Below are 21271 nucleotides of genomic sequence, written 5' to 3' on the forward strand. Positions count from 1 at the left end.
TACACTAATCAGCACTCTGTGTCTAGCTCAGGGATTGTAAATGCACCAATCAGCACTCTGTCAAAATGGACCAATCAACTCTCTGTAAAACAGATCAATCAGCTGTCTGTAAAACAGACCAATCAACTCTCTGTAAAATGGACCAGTCAACAGGATGTGGGTGGGGTCATATAAAGGAATAAAAGCAGGCTGGCCGCGCCACAAGTGGCGACCTTCGGGTTCACTTTCACGTTGTGAAGCTTTGTTCTTTCATCACTGTTTGCAGTATATTTTGCTGCTGCTTATTCTTGGGGTCCATGCCACCTTAAGAACTGTAACACTCAACCATAAAGGTATGGAGCTTCACTGCTGAAATCAGCGAGACCACGAACCCACCAGAAGGAAGAAACTCTGAACACGTCTGAACATCAGAAGGAACAAACTCCAGACACACCATTTTTAAGAACCGTAACACTCACCTCGAGGGTCCACGGCTTCATTCTTGAAGTCAGTGAGACCAAGAACCCACCAATTCCGGACACAGCAGGATAAGAAAGGAAAATGGGGACTTGTTTTACACATGATTTGAAAGGTGAGATTTGTGTTTTTCAATGATATTTTTAAAAACAAACGAATAAACAAAACAGGGCAATGGGCTTTCAGTAAAAAGGATAAATGTGACCATGACTTGGACTTAGAAGGTTCTCTTTATGACTTGGGTAGGAGGAGGTCAGGATGGCAAAGGGTATGGCCTGAATACTAGGGCTTTCTGGTCCTGTTTTATCATGCACAACAGATTAAAAAGTTAGAAGAGGACTTGGGTTTCAGCATAGACCTGATAAATGTTTAAGCTTCTAATCCTGTCATTTTTGCAAAGATGGTATTGACAGCTTGGTGCAGTAGAAAGGGAATGGGTCTCATAGTTCAATACGGTTTCAAGCCACAGTTCAGACTCTTAGTCATGTGGCTTAGGAAATCTACTTTACCTGTCTAAGCCTCAGGCTTCTCATCTGCAAAATGGAGGCGCTAATGGAGTCTACTTCTGAGGGCTATGATAAGAGCAAACAAAAACTTTCATGAACTGTGCCTAGCACAGTGCCTGGCATGCAGTAATCACTCAATATTAAAGGTGATGACAGTACCTCTTCCTTCTCATCCTTATGATTACTGCTCTTATTTTGGCTAAACAGAATTAGTAGTGCATGATACAATGCACACAAGCCTGACTCAAGGCATTTTATTACCTGCTTAGGCTCAAAATAATTGTCTAGAAATAAGCATTTATAAACCCAAAGCCAATGGCTTAGCTTTGGGTGCCCAAAGACTTGGCTGTTTTACCTTGAACCAGGTAATTTCGTTAAGTTAACCTGAGCCTCACTTGCCCCATCTAATAATCTTCATAAGGTTGTGAGACTAGTATGAATAATTCATGTGTTATGTTTAACATAGTACCTGGACCTTACACAATTTCAATAAAAATAGTAACAGTAATAATAATGTGATTTTCTAGCAATTTCTGCAAGGCCGCCTTAGGTCTTGTGTAAAGAAGGGTTCTGATGGAAAGGCAGAGTTGTCTCGTGAGGGCAAAGCAGTTGTCACTTGATAAGCCTTCTCAACCATGTGGGTCATCTTTCTCATCTTTGTTGGTTGGAATCTGACATCAGAATCCAGTTGCCTGTTGGGTTCCTTTTGAGGCAGGGACTTTGACTCCATTCCACCAATGATTGATTGATTGATTGATTTTTGAGACGGAGTCTCGCTCGGTCGGTCACCCAGGCTGGAGTGCAGTGGCGCGATCTTGGCTCGCTGCAAGCTCCGCCTCCTGGGTTCGCGCCATTCTCCTGCCTCAGCCTCCCGAGTAGCTGGGACTACAGGCGCCCGCCACCATGCCCAGCCAATTTTTTGTAGTTTTTAGTAGAGACGGGGTTTCACCGTGTTAGCCAGGATGGTCTCGATTTCCTGACCTCGTGATCCACCCGCCTCGGCCTCCCAAAGTGCTGGGATTACAGGCGTGAGCCACCGCGTCCGGCCCCACCAATGATTTATTTTAAAATGCCTGGAAGTGGAGGGACACAAAATGTTCTGAAAAGTCAACGTGTGCATCTTGTCCCAGAGTGATTCCGTGACTATTCGTTTGATGTTTACATGGTTTAAACTGTCTAATTTATAGACTCTGAAAGCACCGGTGAAAGAAACAAACTAGCTTTTGGATCGCTTAATATAGTTTATAGTGCAACCGTAAATTTGGAACCATTTATGGAACATTATGAGTTGCAAACATCTCCCCCAGTTTTATTACTCAGGGAAAAAAAATGTGTGGTGCTTACAGTTCCGCTAAAAACTGTAAAAGCATTAAAAAAGAAAAAAAATCCGAACAGCATTCACGGACTACATAGTACAGGATGCAAGCTTTTATCTTGAGCAGTATATTGAAAGCCTAATTTTCTACTAAAATGTCAGCTTGTTTCAAAACACACGAGATGACTGGCTTGGAATCCTTGCTGAAAGGAACTCGTCTTTGCTCTTTTTCCGAAACAAAACAAAACAAAACAACAGAAAAAGAAATGCACTGTGCTTAAGGAGGAGTTTAACAATTAGATGATTGCTATAAAATAGCAGTTGACATCTGCCCTATATGTATTTTTTTCTTAGCATCAAAGATGTTTAATTTGAATAAAAGCTTTCTCCTCCACAATCTGACATTTTCCCTGAGTTTTACCTTACTGTGGAGTCATTATCTTACAATTAGATCTGAACTTAGGGATAAAAAAACAACAAAAACCAGGAACTCCAACACAGGGATCTTACTTGGGCTGCAGTTTTCTGATGTTATCTGAGTTGAACTGCTTTTTTAAATCATCCTGGCGTTTAAAGCGAAAAGTCTCTGTTCTGCCTCCTGTCCAACTACCCCCAGCCCCCACTTTATTCTTCTTTTCACTTGAACCTGTGGAGTAGGCCCAGACCTCTGGATGTCAGGACAAGATACTGCTATCATACAAATGAACGTGGAGGTCATACATTTATCTTTGTCTCTGTCTCCCCTGCAGGATCCAGAGAAAGGCAAATTATGGATGAGGTGATTTTATCCAAGCAAAGTTTGAATGGAGATAAATGGTATGGGATAGAAGGCAAATAGGAACAGAGCAAGGCTAGGGGAGAGCCTTTGGGGAGAAGATTCTGTTCTTTTGAGTCCCATGACTGGTACCACGGAAGGGACCCTAGAGACAATCTAATGAGGGTCCATCATGGTACAGAAGCATTGCAGCATGGGATATATGAAAGGGCAAATTCCTTCCACATTGTTCTTACACTAGACGTTAAGGGCACAGGGAGGGCATAGGTTAGGTGTGTGGGGTCTGGTGTCAGACCATTTGCTTTGAGTCTTGTTTGTGTTGCTTTTTGGTTGTGTGTGGGCAAGAAATGTAACTTTTCTCAGCCAGAGTGCCCCAGCTGCCAAATGGGGAAGAACAGTAGTTCCCACCTCATGTAGTATTGACTGCATGACTTGGAGTAATGGGTGGGGGAGGCCTTCCTGCCTTCCTTCCCTCATTCATCTCCTTACTCAACATATAATTATTGAATATTTATGATGTGTCTAACCTGTTCTGGGCACTGGGGTTATAGTGATAAACAAGATAGTTGGTGTTCCTGATCTCATGAATTTTATTAAAATTTTAACTACCATTATTATAATAAATGGGAAAACTGAAATTCCAGGAAGCTGAGTCATGCAACTATATTAATAAAAGGGCTCAAATAGAGTGGGGTCTTGAGTCTCCAGTCCCATGCTTTCTCCTCCACCCGGACTGACATGATGTTGCTCTCTACTTTATTAGCTTCAATTTTCTTCATTAAGAAAAAAAAAACCACAAACTTTATTTTTTAAGAAGTTTTAGATTTATAAAAAATTTTTGAAGCTAGTACAGATAAATTCCATGAACCTCACACTCGGTTTCCCCTATTATTAAGATCTTACATTAGTATTGGTACATTTGATTCAGTTAATGAACCAATATTAATGCATTATTTTACTAAAGTTTTATACTTTACATACTTTATTCAGATTTCCTTAGTTTTTTTTTTTTTTTCCTCCTCCAATGTTCTTTTTCTGATCCAGGATCCTATCCAGGATGCGACATTAAACATCTCTTTCTATGCCCATTTGCCATATGTATCCTATTTGCTATTACACCTTCTTTTGTGTGATGTCTGTTCAGATTCTTTGACCTTTCTAAAATTGGGTTTCTTAGTTCCTTATTGTTGAGTTTTAAAGTTTTTTGTATATTTCTGATACAAGTCCTTTTATTTTAGATACAAGTCCTTTTAAATGTGTTTTGCAAATATTTTTTCCCAGTCTGTTACTTGTCTTTTGATTTTTCTTAATACTGTTCCTCACAGAGCAGAAATGTTTAATTTTAATAAAATCTAACATCAAATTTCATTCATGGATTATGCTTTTGGTGTCAGACTCAAAAACTCATTGCCAAATCAAGGTTATTAGATTTTTTCCCCTACATTTTTATCTAGAAATTATTTATTTTTGCCTTTTACATTTAGTCTAAAATCCAGTTTTTCATGAAAGGCATAAAATATCCCTCTAGATTCATTTTTTTTTTCAATGTAGATGTTCAGCTGTTACAGGACTATTTGTTGACAAAACTAACTTTTGTCCATTTCAATGCCCCTACTCCTGGCCAGACTGGGTGGCTCATGCCTGTAATCCCAGCACTTTGGGAGACTGAGGTGGACAGATTACTTGAAATCAGGTTTTTGAGACCAGAACATGGTGAAACCTTGTCTCTACTAAAAATGCAAAAATTATACCTGGGCATGGTAGTGCACACCTGTAATTCCAGCTACTTGGGAGGATGAAGCAGGAGAATTGCTCGAGTCGGGGAGGCGGAAATTGTAGTGAGCTGAGATCAGGCCACTGAACTCTAGCCTCCATCTCAAAAAAAAAAAAAGCCCCTGCTTCTTTGTCAAGGGTCTGTTGCCTACATTTGCATGAGTCTATTTCTGGGATCTCTATTCTGTTCCATTGATCTATGTGTCTATAGTTTCCTCAATACCATGCTGTTTGTCAGTCTTAAAATTTGGTAGTATGAGTTACAACTTTGTTTTTCTTTTTTTTCTTTGTGTGTGTGTTTTTTTTCATTTTGTTTTTGTTCTTATTCTTTACTATTGTGTTAAATAGTCTAGGCCTTTTGCCTTAGTGTGTGTGTGTCTGTGTGTGTGTATTACATGCATTCTAATATATACATATTAGAATGTGCATTTTATATATATTTGAATTAGTTTGTCAATATCAACAAAATAGCGTGCTGGGCTCTTGGTTGGGGTTTTGTTGAATTTTGAATTCTAGATCAAATTGGGATAAATTGAGTTTTCCAATCCACGAATACAGAATATTTCCCTATTTATATACATGTTCTATGATTTTTTTATATCAAAGTTTTGTTCTTTTTCACATATAGATCTTGTACATTTTAAGATATATATATCTAAGTATGTTTTTTTTTGATACTACTGTAAATGGCAATCAAAAAAATCAAATTTCAATGGTTCATTGCTGGTATATAGAAAAACAGTCGAACCGCCAGGCATGGTGGATCACGCCTATAATCCCAGCACTTTGGGAGGCCGAGGTGGGTGGATCACGAGGTCAGGAGATCAAGACCATGCTGAGTAACACGGTGAAACCACATCTCTACTAAAAAAATACAAAAAATTAGCTGGGCGTGGTGGCAGGCGTGCCTGTAGTTCTAGCTACTTGGGAGGCTGAGGCAGGAGAATGGCATGAACCTGGGAGGCAGAGCTTGCAATGAACGAAGATTGCGCCACTGCACTACAGCCCAGGCGACAGAGCGAGACTCTGTCTCAAACAAACAAAAACAAAAACACAAAAAAAAAGAAAAAGAAAAGAAAAACAGTTGACCTTTGTATATTCACTTTTTATCCTGCAACCTTGCTATACTCACTTTTTTGTTACAGAAAGGTTTAAAAAATTATTTCGTGTTTTCTACATAGACAATCACATTGTCTACAGACAATTTGGTTTCTTTTTTCCCCAACTGTGTGCCTTTTATTTTAGCTTTTTATTCTGTTACACTGGGGGCTTCAAGTATGGTGTAAATACGAGCGGGGGGAAATCACCCATTTTCCCCCACTAAGGATGATGATTGCTGGAGGTTTGTTTGTTTTGTAGATGTTCTTTATCTAATTGAGGAAGTACCCCAGTTCTATTTTGCTTAAGGTTTTTATCAGCAATTGATATAATCATATAATTTTTCTTCTTTTACCTATAGATGTGGTGGATTACATTGATTGAGGAATATATTTTGCTAATATTTTGTTGAAGATCCTGAAGGATACTGGTCTGTATTTTACTTTGTTGTAATGCTTTTATGATTTTTGGTATTAAAGTAATATTGACCTCATAGAATGAGTAACAGTGTTTCCTGCCACTTCAATTTTCTGAAAAAGATTATGGGGAATTGTTATTTCTTCCTTATATGGTTGATAGATTTCATTTGTGAAACCACCTGGCCTTCGTTCATTCTTTTTGGAAGGTTATTAATTATTAATTTAATTACTATAATAAACATAGGCCTATTCAGATTATCTGTTACTCCTCATGTATGTTTTAGTAGTTTGTGTCCTTCAAGGAATTGGTTCATTTACCTAAATAATAAAATTTGTGTATATAGAGTTTGCTCACAAATGCCACAAGTATAATTCCTTTATCATACTTTTAATGTTCATGGAGTAGTGATGGCCTCTCTTTCATTTCTGATAGTAATAATTTGTGTCTTCTTTGTTTTTCTCTTGATTAGTCTAGCCAGGGGTTGTCAATTTGACAGATATTTCCAAAGAACCAGCTTTTGCTTTTGTTGATTTTCCCTTTGTTTTCCTGTTTTCAATTTCATTGATTTCTGCCCTAATTTTTGTTACTGTATTTTTTCCTGCTTTATTTAAGCTCAAGTTTTTCTTTTTTCTCTAGTTTTCTAAAGTGGAAGCTTAGATTATTGATTTTTGATTTTTCTACTTTTTCAATATAAGTATTTAATGCATAACTTCCCTCCAAGCTTTTAATGCATCTCACAAATTTTGATGTTATATTTTCATTTTAGTTCAAAATGGTTTTACATTTCTTGTAAGACTTCTTTTTTTGACCATGTGTTATTTAGAAGTGTGTTGCTTAATTTACAAATATTTGGGAAATTTCCAGGTATTGTTCTGTTATTAATTTCTAGTTTAATTTTATTGCAGTCTGAGAACATACTTTGCATGATTTGTATTCTCTTAAACTTATCAAGGTATGGTTTCATATCCCAGAATGTGGTGTCTCTTGGTGAATGTTTCATGTAAGCTTGAGAAAAATGTGTATTCTGCTGTTGTTGGGTGAAGTATTCTATAAGCATAAATTAGATTGATTAATTAGTGCTAGTCAGGTCAACCATATCTTATAAATTCTCTGTCTGCTTGATCTATCGATTACCGAAAGAAGGGGTTTAAATCTCCAGCTATAATAGTGGATTCATCTATTTCTTTTTGAAGTTCTATCAGTTTTTACCTCGTGTATTTGACATTCTCTTGTTAGGTGCATACATGTTTAGGATTGTTACGTCTTCTTAGATAATTGAGCTCTTTGTCATCATGAAATGCCCCATTTATATCTGATAGTTTTCTTTTCCTGAAGCCTGCTTTATATTTTTCATATGGGAGCTGATCCCAAGAATTGAGAGTGAGGGAGTAAGAAGGATGAGAACAGGAAAGGAACAAAAGCCAATACTGAGACTGCCACTCTGAGAAATGGTGGCTTGATTCTGCTGGGACATCTGAGAAATGTGTTGAATGCTTTCCAGAATTGTCTACCCCAAAAATGGGCTGGGGCATTCATCCACCCCAACCCCCTTTGGATGAGGGCTGCCCCTGGGAATTAACTTCCTCACCCTCAGGAGCTGGGCTTGCTCTGGGTCCAGTAGATTCTAGAAGTCCCAGAAAAGGTACTGAGGCAGAATGTAAGGTGTAGGGTATGCACTTGTGGTGAGTGCCAACTGCCAGCATGAGGTGCGTGGGAGTGACTGCAACAGGAAGCAAACCTAGCTGATAGAACACAGCAGACAAAAAGTAATCTGCTATGATGGGTTTCTATTACAATCCTTAGTGTGGAAAATTGTTCTAAAATACATCCATTTACTTTCCTACCTGAACACTACGCTTGAATGTGAATAGCACCCAGGTGCCAAAGGGTGATATTTATGCCTTTTCACCACGCTGAAAGTTATTCCAAATAAGCAAACTAAGAGAATACAGTGTGTTTACTATGATTGGTGGCTTCAAAGCAATTCCTTTGGCTGTTCATTTCCGCTTAGATGGCTGCTTATAAATTAAAATTCTGAAGGCTTGATAACCTGCAGGGCTGCTGGTGCAAGTCTTGAAGTCCAAAGAGCAGAGAACCTTGAGTCCTAATGTTCAAGGGCAAGCAAAAAAGGGTGTTACATCTCCAAAAAAGAAAGAAAATAAATTTTCCTTTCTTCAGCCTTTTTGTTTTATGCAGGCCCTCAGTTGATTGACTGGTGCTTGCCCCCACTCAGCCCACTGTTTCAAATGCTAATCTTGTGAACATGGACTGGAAACACCCTCACAGACATATGCAGAAATAACGTTTACCAGTTATCTGGGTATCCAGTCGAGTTGACTCTAAAATTAATCCAGTCAAGTTGATACCTAAAATTAACCATCAAAGGTATCTAGACTGGTTGGTGAAAGAGAAATTTATTGAATATCAATCACAGCCTCAGGACCAGCTGTAAGTAACATGATAACCTGGTTCATTAACGCCCTTGCACTAAGTCTTTGCAGAGATTGTGTTGGTTACCACCCTGAAGGAGACTGTGTATTTGAACTTAGAAGGCAAAAGCATAGCTGAGCTGTTCAAGAGGTGGACTATATCAAATACATCTCATGTACCATCTCAAAGCTTCTGACGTCCTTTTTTCCTCACCTCTCATTTCAGCCAGTTCAAGACAACTGGTTCCACTCATGCTTCATCCAGTTTCCTGCAGGAGAAATGTGACCATGTTGCATCTCTGACTTCCATGGCATGCTTCTTTCTTTCTGCTTTAGATTTTTCTTGTGTCATGGTATGAGATGCCCTTGGGAACCCATTTGGCACTCACATGGCATAGTCTAATCAACAATTGATCCACGAGAAATGGCAGCCAAGAGATAAATGGTGCCTCTTTTATTCCTCTGGGGTAGATCAAGCTTTTTCTGACAGTCCCATGGGGTTAAGTATCCAGTCTACTCCAGTAGTAACATCTTGATAATGCATACTTGTATTTTGTCTTCTCATTCTCTGTGTTTATCTATCCAACACCCTCAAAATAAGCTACTTGCACCTCAGTCTACTCTTGTGGAAATCCAAAACTAATTAAAATTAAAGCAGTTTGAGAAAACTATGATGGACAATTAACATTTTCTCAATTTTAGGTAAATTAAGAATAAAAAGCATCTTTAGAAATCTTTGACATTTTGTTTTAACTGTCAAATGTAATATTAAAAACATCAAGACTTCTATGCAAATACAATATCGAGATAAAGCCTCTTCCAACCAGATCAGAATCCCTACAGAGGATCATAGAGATGCCACTGAATCAGAGGTTCTAATATCTTGGGGAACAAGCACAGAATATGAGAAGGGGGCTAGAGAAAGGGTCTAGCTAGAAGTAGATTTACTGCAATTGGATGGTGGAGAAGTTTCTATTTTTAAAAGCACACCATAATTTTCCTTCTCTTTCTATTTGTCTCATGTTCTGACCATTGATGTTTCATTTAGGTACTGAAGAGAGGGACCCTTGTGTTTCTGCTAACATCCTTTCATCATGGTCTGAACTTCATTAAAGATTCATTAAAGATACTTTGCTAAAGATACTTCATTAAAATGAAACGTGCCACTTTTTGAGAATATGTATGTTTCAGTTATCCATTTGTGTGTAATGAACCATCCTAAATACAGTGGCTTAAAACAACATTTTTTGGCTCATGGTTCTGCAATTAAGACAGGATACTGTGGGAACATATTATCTCTGCTCCACCCGGTATTAGCTCAGGTAGGAAAGGCTGGAACCTGGAATCATCAGAAGGCTTTTGGGTCTAGAGTTTAATGCTGGCTATCAGCTGCGACTGTAGTAAGAACTGTTGGCCAGAGCACCTTCATGTGGCCTCTTCATATGGCAGGGGCTTTCTTACAACGTGGTGGCTGAGTTCCAAAGGTGAGCATTTAAAAACAGACAGTCAAGCAGAAGCCCTATTGCCTCTTCTGATATAGCCTCAGAAGTCCCATAACATCACTGTCATCTCATTCAATTCGTTAGAAGCAAGTCACCAAGTTTGGCCCGTATTCAAGAGAAGGAGAATTAGACTCCACATTTTCATTGGACACATGTCAAGGAATTTATGGCACCAGCACAGTGTTTGGGGGTATAACAGTTGCATTGCTCCTTAACTAGCTATGGCACTATTTATCATGTGAATCACTTGTTCCATGATGCTTAAGCTTATTTCCTAGAGCAACACTGCCCAACAGAACTTTCTATGATGATGGAAATGTTCTATATCTGCTCTGACCAATACACAGGTGGCTACTGAGCACTTGCAATATGGCTAATGAGACTGAAGAAGAGAATACAAATTTTATTTAATTTCGATTAATTCAAGTTTAAATAGATAGGCACATGTGCATAGTGGCTACTATACTGGGAAGCTCAATTGTAGAACAACAGGGAAAGAGAGTTAAATTCCAGAAGTGATGAAAGCATTGGGCCAACTTCCTAGTACTATGTACAACATTCCAATTACAAGCAAAATGCTTCCAGGCCTGACTGCATTCAAAGGTCCAAATCAAGATGATTTGGCATAGGATGTCCTAGAGAGAAGAAATTTCCTAATGTGTGAGTGTGGAAATGCAGATTAATTGTTGATGAGAAGTGTCAGGATACCTCCTCCGGTGGGCAAGAACCTGGAATCGTTTAGACATGCAGATCCTTGCTCAACAACCTATCTCTTCACACAGAGACTCTAGCCAACTGCTTTTGGCCTGAAGTATGAGGAATCTGCAACGCTGGAGCTCACAGAATGATGACTTCTGAAATTTCTGTGTGTGCCTGTCTTCCAAGCCTGCTTCCCTGAGCCTCCTTATTTTCCTTATCTTTATTCTTCTCGTTCTTTAGTTTTGAAACTTGTGATTTTGAAGTGTGTAGTCACAATGTTGAAAAATGCCTTGAATATCCCATTAAAATAATGAGCAATCATTATCTAAAAAATTCTTGATCACCTATTAAGTGTAAGGCTCCGTGATAGACAGGACAATAATCTTCACCCTTGGAATGCTATCATCTAATTGTGATTTAATAGAACAGTTAACTTTTATGGAGATGTTAGTGTGTGCCAAATACCATGCTACTATTTTGATGAATATGATCTTTTTTGGTCCTTTTAAAACCCTATGGCACAGATACTTTTTAAATCCGAACTTTACAGATGGGGAAACTGAGCCTCGATGAGGTAAAATAGCTTGCCCAAAGAAAAGCATCTATGATACAGTTGAGTAGAAATTTGAAGCTAGGCTGGGTGAGCTCCCAAGTCTATACTCATAACCACTCATCTCCAAAGTCCATACTCATAACCATGTCTAAATGATTCCAGCACCCACTCTCCTGTGCTTACCTCCCATTACACTGAATAGCATTTCCCACTTCTTTGGGGACTCATGTTTGACAAAGCCAGTTTATACATAGTTGGGAAGACCTAACAGAGTTTCTGAAGGACACTAAGACATTGGTATTTGGGGCATGCCAAAGAGTGAAGATGGCAAAATTTGCTTGTCTGTCCCAAAGATGATATAATAGGTTTGAGGAAACAGTTATCAGGAGAGGCTGTGAGAAAATTTTCTTTCTAGCATTACCTATCAGAGGAAAGAATCATAAGGAAAACAACAAGGTAACTGGGAAAGAGTAAGTGGTAAATGAGAGGCTCTTTTGAGAGTCACAGCCCTTGTGAAATGTTGAATCCTGCCAACTTACTCTACCTTGGAAGGAATGTTACATCAGGTGTACATGTTTCAACTTACTTAGCTCATTGGAAAGCCTCGAGGAACTGCATTCAAATGCCAGCATCGGCCCCCATAAGACCATGAACAGATCCACATCACCACAAAATCCAATTTGAAGGAAGCTGATAAGCTGTAGGGAGGGAAAAATATCTCCACTGAGGACACACAGAAAGATAAAGAATGTAATAGGATAATGATTTATCTAAAACTCAGTATAGCAGAGAGACTACTTACTCCAGTCCTGGATTCAGATGTCTGGATTCAAATTCCAGCTCTGTTAACTAGCTCAGTAACTGTGGAAAATATAGTTCGCCCTTCATATCTGCAGGTTCTGTATGTGTGGATTCCATCAACCACGGATCAAAAATATAATGTATTTTGATTTGTAATTCTTAATTATTGTGTTTTTAAAATATATTTTTATAACAGCATTACATTGTATTGTGTTATAATCTAGAGATGATTTAAAGTATACAGGAGGATGTGCACATACTATGCCATTTTATGTCAGGAACTTAAGCATCCACGGATTTTGGTATTGGTAGGAGGCCTGATACCAATCTCCCCACAGATACAAAGGAATAACTGTAATTAATTTCTGTCTTGCTCATTAGAAAAGTAGATGCAATTATAAGAACTATCTTGCAGGCCAGTTATGAGGATTAAATAATTAATGTAAAACGCAGTGCACATAGTAAGTGCTCAATAAATGGTAGCTTATTTTTAAAAGGTCAGTAGAGAACAACATGGACTCTGGACTCCATTATGTGGGTTTGAGTCCCAGTTCTTTAACAGTTAGTAGCAATCTGACCTTGGGCAGGTTTTATTTTTACCTCTCTGTGCCTCAGTTACAAAATGAAGATAAAAATAATCCCTCACACCTTTTACCTGTTAGGATGGCTACTACCAAAACAACAGAAAGTGGTAAGTGTTGGCAAGGTTTTGGAGAAGCTGGAATCCTTGTGCAGTGTGGTTGGGAATGCAAAATAGTGAAGCCTTTGTAGAAAACAGTTGTTAGTTCCTAAAAATGTTACACATAGGATAACCATCTGATCCAATTCTACTTCTGACTATCTACTCAATTAAAATCAGGGACTAAAGATAGTTTTCATGGCAGCTTTATTCACAATAGCCAACAGGTGAAAGCACCTCAAGTGTTCATTGATAGGCAAATGGATAAGTCAAATGTGGTATGTATGTACAATGGAATATTATTCTGCCTCAAAACCAAAAAAAATCACATATTCCACAACTAGAATGAACTTTGAATACATTATGCTAAATGAAATAAGCCAGTCACAAGAGAATACATATTGTGTGATTGCTTTAGTAGTCAAACTCATAGAGACAGAAAGTAGAATGGTGGTGGTCAGGGGCTGAGAAGAGTGGGGAATGAGGAGTTACTTTTTAATGGGTACATAGCTTTAGTGTTGCAAGATGACAAACTTCTGGAGATGGATGATAATGATGGTCATACAACTATGTGGATGTACTTAATGCCAGTGAATTGTACTCTTAAATATGGGCAAGACAGTAAATTTCAAGTTGTCTTTATTTCACCATAGTGAAAAAGAGTTAATTTGTATCAAGTATTTAGAGTGTTGCCTGGCACTTAGTATAGGGCTTTGCTATGATGATGATGGTGGTGATTGTCCCTATCATTATTTATTAACAACTTTATTTGTGCACTAGCCCTGTGTAATGTTGTATAAATTAATCCTCCTCACTTTGTCTCCATATGGCAAGGAAGATAATAAACCCAGAGTTAAACAGAAGATTAGTACTTGGCGTGACCTACCTACCTGCCAAATTCTTCACAATGCTGACTTTTTAATGTCTGAGAGAAATGAATATTAATGACTTCCAATTTCTTTCTTTGACCTTCATGACTAACCTTATGGCATCCAAATAAAGAAGATAGAGATGCAGGAAGATTAAACTGATTTTATTTTTTAAATAGCAATTCAAAAAATAAAGTGTCTTACTATTGGTAGAATCTAGAAGAGACTTTGAAAAATAAAGTATGCCATCCCATCATTAGTGAAAAGGTTAACGAAAAACTCTGCAAACCACTAGGCTGTAAGAAATTGCTCACATGCTAAAAGTAATAATGGTCATTTTCAAATAAGATGCCAAAATAGTTGAAGTGTCAACTTCTGGGAAATTGTGTGTTCCCACTGACAGTAATTCCTAATGCTGAGGAGAAAAAGAAAATAAAGTGAAAGCCTTGTTCGACTTTGCTAGTTTCAAAGGTTAAGGCTTATCTCTTGGGTGTGTCTGAGAACCAGGGTCACTGTGACCCCAGCTACTGATTTAAGGCAGTAGACTCCAGAATATAACAAACATTTATAATTTGTGTTGACAGTAGTGTTTGCATTTCCTTTATTCTTGTATCTCCACGACAGTATCTGGCACATACATAGTAGGTGCTCAGTGCAAGTATGATAAATGAGTAAATGTGGAAATAGTGACCCAAATGAATGCATGCATTGCACACTAATACTTTCTAGTGTTTTAGATTTATAAAGAGTTTCCATGTAATTTCACTCGATTCTCATAATATCCTTGCTGATGCCTGAATTTCTTTTTTTTTAAAATTATTTTTTATTATTATACTTTAAGTTCTAGGGTACATGTGCATAACGTGCAGGTTTGTTACATATGTATACTTGTGCCGTGTTGGTGTGCTGCACCCATCAACTCGTCAGCACCCATCAACTCGTCATTTACATCAGGTATAACTCCCAATGCAATCCCTCCCGCCTTCCCCCTCCCCATGATAGGCCCCGGTGTGTGATGTTCCCCTTCCCGAGTCCAAGTGATCTCATTGTTCAGTTCCCACCTATGAGTGAGAACATGCGGTGTTTGGTTTTCTGTTCTTGTGATAGTTTGCTAAGAATGATGGTTTCCAGCTGCATCCATGTCCCTACAAAGGACACAAACTCATCCTTTTTTATGGCTGCATAGTATTCCATGGTGTATATGTGCCACATTTTCTTAATCCAGTCTGTCACCGATGGACATTTGGGTTGATTCCAAGTCTTTGCTATTGTGAATAGTGCCGCAATAAACATACGTGTGCATGTGTCTTTATAGCAGCGTGATTTATAATCCTTTGGGTATATACCCAGTAATGGGATGGCTGGGTCATATGGTACATCTAGTTCTAGATCCTTGAGGAATCGCCATACTGTTTTCCATAATGGTTGAACTAGTTTACAATCCCACCAACAGTGTAAAACTGTTCCTATTTCTCCACATCCTCTCCAGCACCTGTTGTTTCCTGACTTTTTAATGATTGCCATTCTAACTGGTGTGAGATGGTATCTCATTGTGGTTTTGATTTGCATTTCTCTGATGGCCAGTGATGATGAGCATTTTTTCATGTGTCTGTTGGCTGTATGAATGTCTTCTTTTGAGAAGTGTGTGTTCATATCCTTTGCCCACTTTTTGATGGGGTTGTTTTTTTCTTGTAAATTTGTTTGAGTTCTTTGTAGGTTCTGGATATTAGCCCTTTGTCAGATGAGTAGATTGCAAAAATTTTCTCCCATTCTGTAGGTTGCCTGTTCACTCTCATGGTAGTTTCTTTTGCAGTGCAGAAGCTCTTTAGTTTAATGAGATCCCATTTGTCAATTTTGGCTTTTGCTGCCGTTGCTTTTGGTGTTTTAGACATGAAGTCATTCGGAAGTGCTTCAAAGAGAATAAAATACCTAGGAATCCAACTTACAAGGGATGTAAAGGACCTCTTCAAGGAGAACTACAAACCACTGCTCAGTGAAATAAAAGAGGACACAAACAAATGGAAGAACATACCATGCTCATGGATAGGAAGAATCAATATCATGAAAATGGCCATACTGCCCAAGGTTATTTATAGATTCAATGCCATCCCCATCAAGCTACCAACGAGTTTCTTCACAGAATTGGAAAAAACTGCTTTAAAGTTCATATGGAACCAAAAAAGAGCCCGTATCTCCAAGACAATCCTAAGTCAAAAGAACAAAGCTGGAGGCATCACGCTACCTGACTTCAAACTATACTACAAGGCTACAGTAACCAAAACAGCATGGTACTGGTACCAAAACAGAGATATAGACCAATGGAACAGAACAGAGTCCTCAGAAATAATACCACACATCTACAGCCATCTGATCTTTGACAAACCTGAGAGAAACAAGAAATGGGGAAAGGATTCCGTATTTAATAAATGGTGCTGGGAAAACTGGCTAGCCATAAGTAGAAAGCTGAAACTGGATCCTTTCCTTACTCCTTATATGAAAATTAATTCAAGATGGATTAGAGACTTAAATGTTAGACCTAATACCATAAAAACCCTAGAGGAAAACCTAGGTAGTACCATTCAGGACATAGGCATGGGCAAAGACTTCATGTCTAAAACACCAAAAGTGATGCCTGAATTTCTTTAGCTCAGAAAGCCTACCCAGGACTTGCAACTTCAAATCATGAATGCTCTCTCTCCCGCTACTAATCTTGGACCTGGCACTGTGGAGAGGCATTTGACTTGCAATCATATTGTTTCCTATTTCTCATATTTACTGTCAATCTCCTCCACTAGGCCATAAGCCCAATGAGGGCAGAGCTCCTGTCTGACTTATTCATTGACTACTAAATCCCTGCAGCTAAAAAAAATTTGTTTTTTAAATGAATGAATTGGAGCCTTCCCCCATTAGAAGATATGGGATCATGCTTTAACGTGGCAGTCACCTTCTTCGCTGTCATCATGCTGGAATTGGTTTGAACTCTGTTTACCTATTTGTTTTCCTAAGGAGCAAATTACTCTTCATATTATTTGTGCCTCATGGGCTCATTCAGCTCTGAATCCACATTCACAACTCAGGACACTGGGAACTTTATTCTTTGAGTGACTGAAAAACGTACATGTGGGTACAAGAGCTCTTTTCCCTGTATATGCAGAGGTATCCAATTCTTTCTTTACATCCTGCAAGACTGCTTTCATATAAATGGCAGCTAATTCATTCATTCACACATCCATGATCAAATAGTGTTTGAGCATCCACTATGTCAGGCAAGGTACCTGGGGGCCTGATCAGGGGTTAAAGCAGATGTGGTTCCTGCCCTAGAAGGATTTGAAATCTAGATGGGGAGATGGTGACAAACAGGTAAATGTGCAAGTGATCACACACAGGCTGGCTGTGAGGTGACCTTTTGATGTAGTTTTGTTTGCTTGTGTTTTACTTTGTGTGGCACCTTGTGTAAGAAGGTGATACCCACAGGAAGCCTCAAGTTAAAATAATTTGGTTAAACAAAACAGCTTTTACCCCTAAGAAGTTTCAACCACAGGGCGTTTACTGCTTTGCTAATTGGTTTTGTTTTCCTGGTTAGACTCCTACTAGATACTTGGTATTTAAACATAGGCAGCTGAGGTGGGGGTGGAAGATAAGGTCTAAAAAGTTATCTGAGCTCTGAGTAGAATACACAACGATATCGTTAAACCCATGTGTTGTAACATGGTTTTTATTCAACTTTTTAAGTGTTTCATTTTGTAATAATTCTAGACTTACTGAAAAGTTGCAAAGTTAGTACAGACAGCTCCTATATACTCTTTACCCAGTTTCCCCTAATGTTAACAGCCTACACTACTGAGGCACATTTGTGAAAACTAGGAAATTAACGTTAGTGCCTTTCTATTAAACTCCAGACTGTATTCAGTTGTCTCACTAATGACTCTTTCTGTTCCAGAAGTAAATATTGTATATAGTGTTATTGATTTGGGGGATAAAAAAATTATAAATTAGAAAGAAGTGCTTAAAACAAACCTCCAACAGTACATATGATTACTTTTTAATTTTATTTTTTAAGAGACAGGCAGGGTCGTAATCTGTTGCCTAGGCTGGAGTGCAGTGGCACAATCACAGCACACTGCAGCCTCGAACTCTTGGGCTCAACGAATCCTCCTGCCTCAGTCTCTTGAGTAGCTGGGACTACAGGTGTGTATGTACCACCATGCCTGGCTAATTTTTAAATTTTCTGTTGAGATGGGATCTCACCATCTTGCTCAGGCTGGTCTCAAACTTCTTGGCTGAAGACATCCTCCTGCTTTGGCCTCCCAAAGTGCTGGGGATTATGGGAGCAAACCACTATGCTGGCCACGATCACATTTTGAAATTACTTTGTTTCCGTACAAACATGTGTGAACGATAACTAAAGTATCCCAACTAATTTAAAATTTGCTTAATGTTCATGAGAGCCTATGCAGGTCAAAATAATTCATGATGTTTAACAGGGAAACTGACAAAGACAGAATAATTAGTTAGAAAAATTAAAAGCACAAACTTTTTTTTTTTGATAGTAATCACTAAAGAATTTTAAGCACGTGCCAATGTATAAGTAAAATATTATAGCACAGAGTAGCAAGTTTGCTTACCAAAACATGCATTTGAAACACAAGAAATGCCCTATGGCAACTATTTTGAGTGATACTTATTTAAGAAACAAAAATTCACCTAACCACTGCATGAGCTTTTCTTTTCTGTAAATTCTCAAACATTATTCTCAACTGGATTGCTTGCAAAAACATTTTGTACTTAATAGTCTGAGATTTTTCTCGAATTTTAGCCAATAATTCATTTTTATGGGCAAATCACAGCTCTTTAAAAGAGAAATGTTGATAGGCCTGAGGTTTCTGAATGGTGTTTCTGAGTTATACAGTTATCCCTTGTTATTGGTGGGTACTGGTTCCAAGACTGCGCCCCATTGATACCAAAATCCATGGATGGTCAAGTCCCTAATATAAAATGGCATAGTACTTACATATAACCTACTCACATCCTCCAATATACTTTAAATTGTCCCTAGATTGCTTATAACAGGGGTCTTGAATCCCCGGGCTGCAGACCTATACTGGTCCGTGGCCTGTGAGGAGGTGAGTAGTGGACAAGTGAGAGCATTACCACCTGAGCTCTGCCTCTTGTCAGATCAGTGGCAGAAGATTCTCATAGGAGTGGGAACCCTGTTGTGAACTGCGCATGTGAGGGATCTACATTGTATGCTCCTTAAGAGAATCTAATGCCTGACAATCTGAGGTTAAACAGTTTCATCCCCAAACTATCTACCCCTTCCCCTGCTGTCCCATAGAAAAATTGTCTCCCACAAAACCAGCCCCTGGTGTGAAAATGGTTGGGGGGCCACTGGCTTATAATACCTAACACAATGTAAATGCTATGTAAATAGTTATTATAATGTATTGTTTAGGGACTAATAACAGGAAAAAAGTCTATACTTGTTCAGTACATACACACTGTCCTTTTTTTCTGAATATTTTTGATTTGTAGATGGTTGAATCCATGGATGTGGAACCCACGGATATGGAGGGCTGACTTTGTTCAACTATGCTAATCCTTTGGCCAGGTCACATCCCTGTACTTCAGCTACTTTATAATCTGAAAGCTGTTCCTGCATGGAAAGGTAAGCTGCTCTTATCTTGCATACACACACACACGTGTGCGCACGTGCGCACACACACATACACACACACACACACGGTGGCAATTGCTTTCAAACCAGACTGCAATTGGTTTCCATTTGGTGCTTGACCCTGAGGTTAGTAATGAAATCAACATGGAACATTTTGAACTATGACAAGAGATGCATTTGGAATCTGTAAAGGCATTGGACATTATATGTTAATGTTTTCATTTTAGCCGTAGAGGAGGGTGGGTCTACTTAATGTTTCTCAAAGTATGTTTCTCATAAATAAAGAACAGGGTTGCGTGTTGAGAATATGAGTGTTGGAGTTAAGCAAAGTTTCAATTCTGACCTCTCCTACTTACCAATGGTGTGGCAATGAATCAAATTACTTAATCTTTCCAAACCTCAGTTTACCACTTTGTAAAATGAGAATAATAATCACCTCTTAAGGTTGGTAGAATTATGTGACATTTAAGCATGTAACACAGTGTCTGCAGTGTAGTAAGCACTTTATAAATGTTAACTGCCATTATTACTATCATTATTAGCCTGTGGAATATTAATAGGTCTTCTTAGGAAAAGAATATTTGGAAACAGTGGATTTCAAGAAGTTAGAAAAGGTTCTTTAGTGCGATATTTCTCTTAGTAGTTTTCATGTAAAAGCTCTAACAGGAGGGTGTGTGGGATTTCCAAAATTTATTTCATCAAGAGGCCCATTTTTCATAAACCACCCATATTAGTTCTCTATTGCTCCTATAACAAATTACCTCAAACTTAGGGGCTCAAAACCACAAATGTGATCTTTTATAGTTCTGGAAGCGAGGGGTCTGTAATGAGTCTTACTAGGCCACAATCAAGGTGTCGGCAGCACTGTGTTTCTTTAGAAGGTTCTAGGGGACAATCTTTTATTTCCTTGCCTTTTCCTACATTCATTATCTTGAAAGCCAGCAGGCAGTACCCAAATCTCTCTCCTTCTCCTCCCTTTCTTTGTCACATCTTCTTCACTGACTATGACCCTCCAGCCTCTCTTTTATAAGGACCCTTGTAATTAGATTAGCCCCCTCCCCTCATAATGTAAATAATCTCCCAATATCCCTAACCATAACTTAATGATATCAGCAAGGTCCCTTTTTTGCCATGTAAGGTGACATATTTATAGGTTTTGAGGATTAGGACATGAACATCTTTGGGCGGCGGTCATTATTTTTGTCTACCACTCCACCTAAGAGGTCTAGATTTTTGAGGAATCAACAAAAATCCTTGCCTACATTTCTCAATATCTTCATAGATTGGAGTGAAGCAGAGAGGGGAAATAAGAATATAATTGAGTAATACCACTTAAGTTAATAATACATATGGCTTGTATACCAGTCACAGTACTAACAGGAAATAGATGACACACTCAAAGGGCTTAATAAAGTGATTTTTTTTCAAAGGTGTTTTCCAAAAACAAAACAAGGCAAAAACAAACAAACAAAAAGGTGTTTTCCAGGGGTAGGAGAACCACAAGGAATAGTTCGAATGTCCCAATCTTTTTTTCCATTCTATCTCCTGCCAGGGCTACACACAGGTCAGACCCAACCCAAAAGCCAGAAGACAGGAGAGCCTGTGGATACTGACTAGTTGTTCTCAAACTTGGGCATGCATTAGAAACACATGGAGGGCCTGCTGCATGATAGACTGCTGGAGCCTATCCCCAGAGTCTGATTCCGCCTCTCTGTGTGGGGA

At 38.6% G+C, this 21271-nt stretch overlaps 1 long non-coding RNA gene across 1 annotated transcript in view; it reads left to right on the top strand.

The window, feature by feature from the left end:
* Positions 1–224: 224 nt before the first annotated feature.
* The window catches only part of LOC105479593 (uncharacterized), a 106588-nt gene continuing 85541 nt past the window's right edge, over positions 225–21271 (top strand). The window contains exons 1-3 of the long non-coding RNA XR_011620190.1: positions 225–571; positions 6285–6353; positions 19408–19540. This is a non-coding gene — a long non-coding RNA (uncharacterized lncRNA). The remainder of the gene's footprint in view (positions 572–6284; positions 6354–19407; positions 19541–21271) is intronic.

Source organism: Macaca nemestrina, chromosome 2, assembly GCF_043159975.1.
Source record: "Macaca nemestrina isolate mMacNem1 chromosome 2, mMacNem.hap1, whole genome shotgun sequence".
Taxonomy (NCBI): Eukaryota; Metazoa; Chordata; class Mammalia; order Primates; family Cercopithecidae; genus Macaca; species Macaca nemestrina.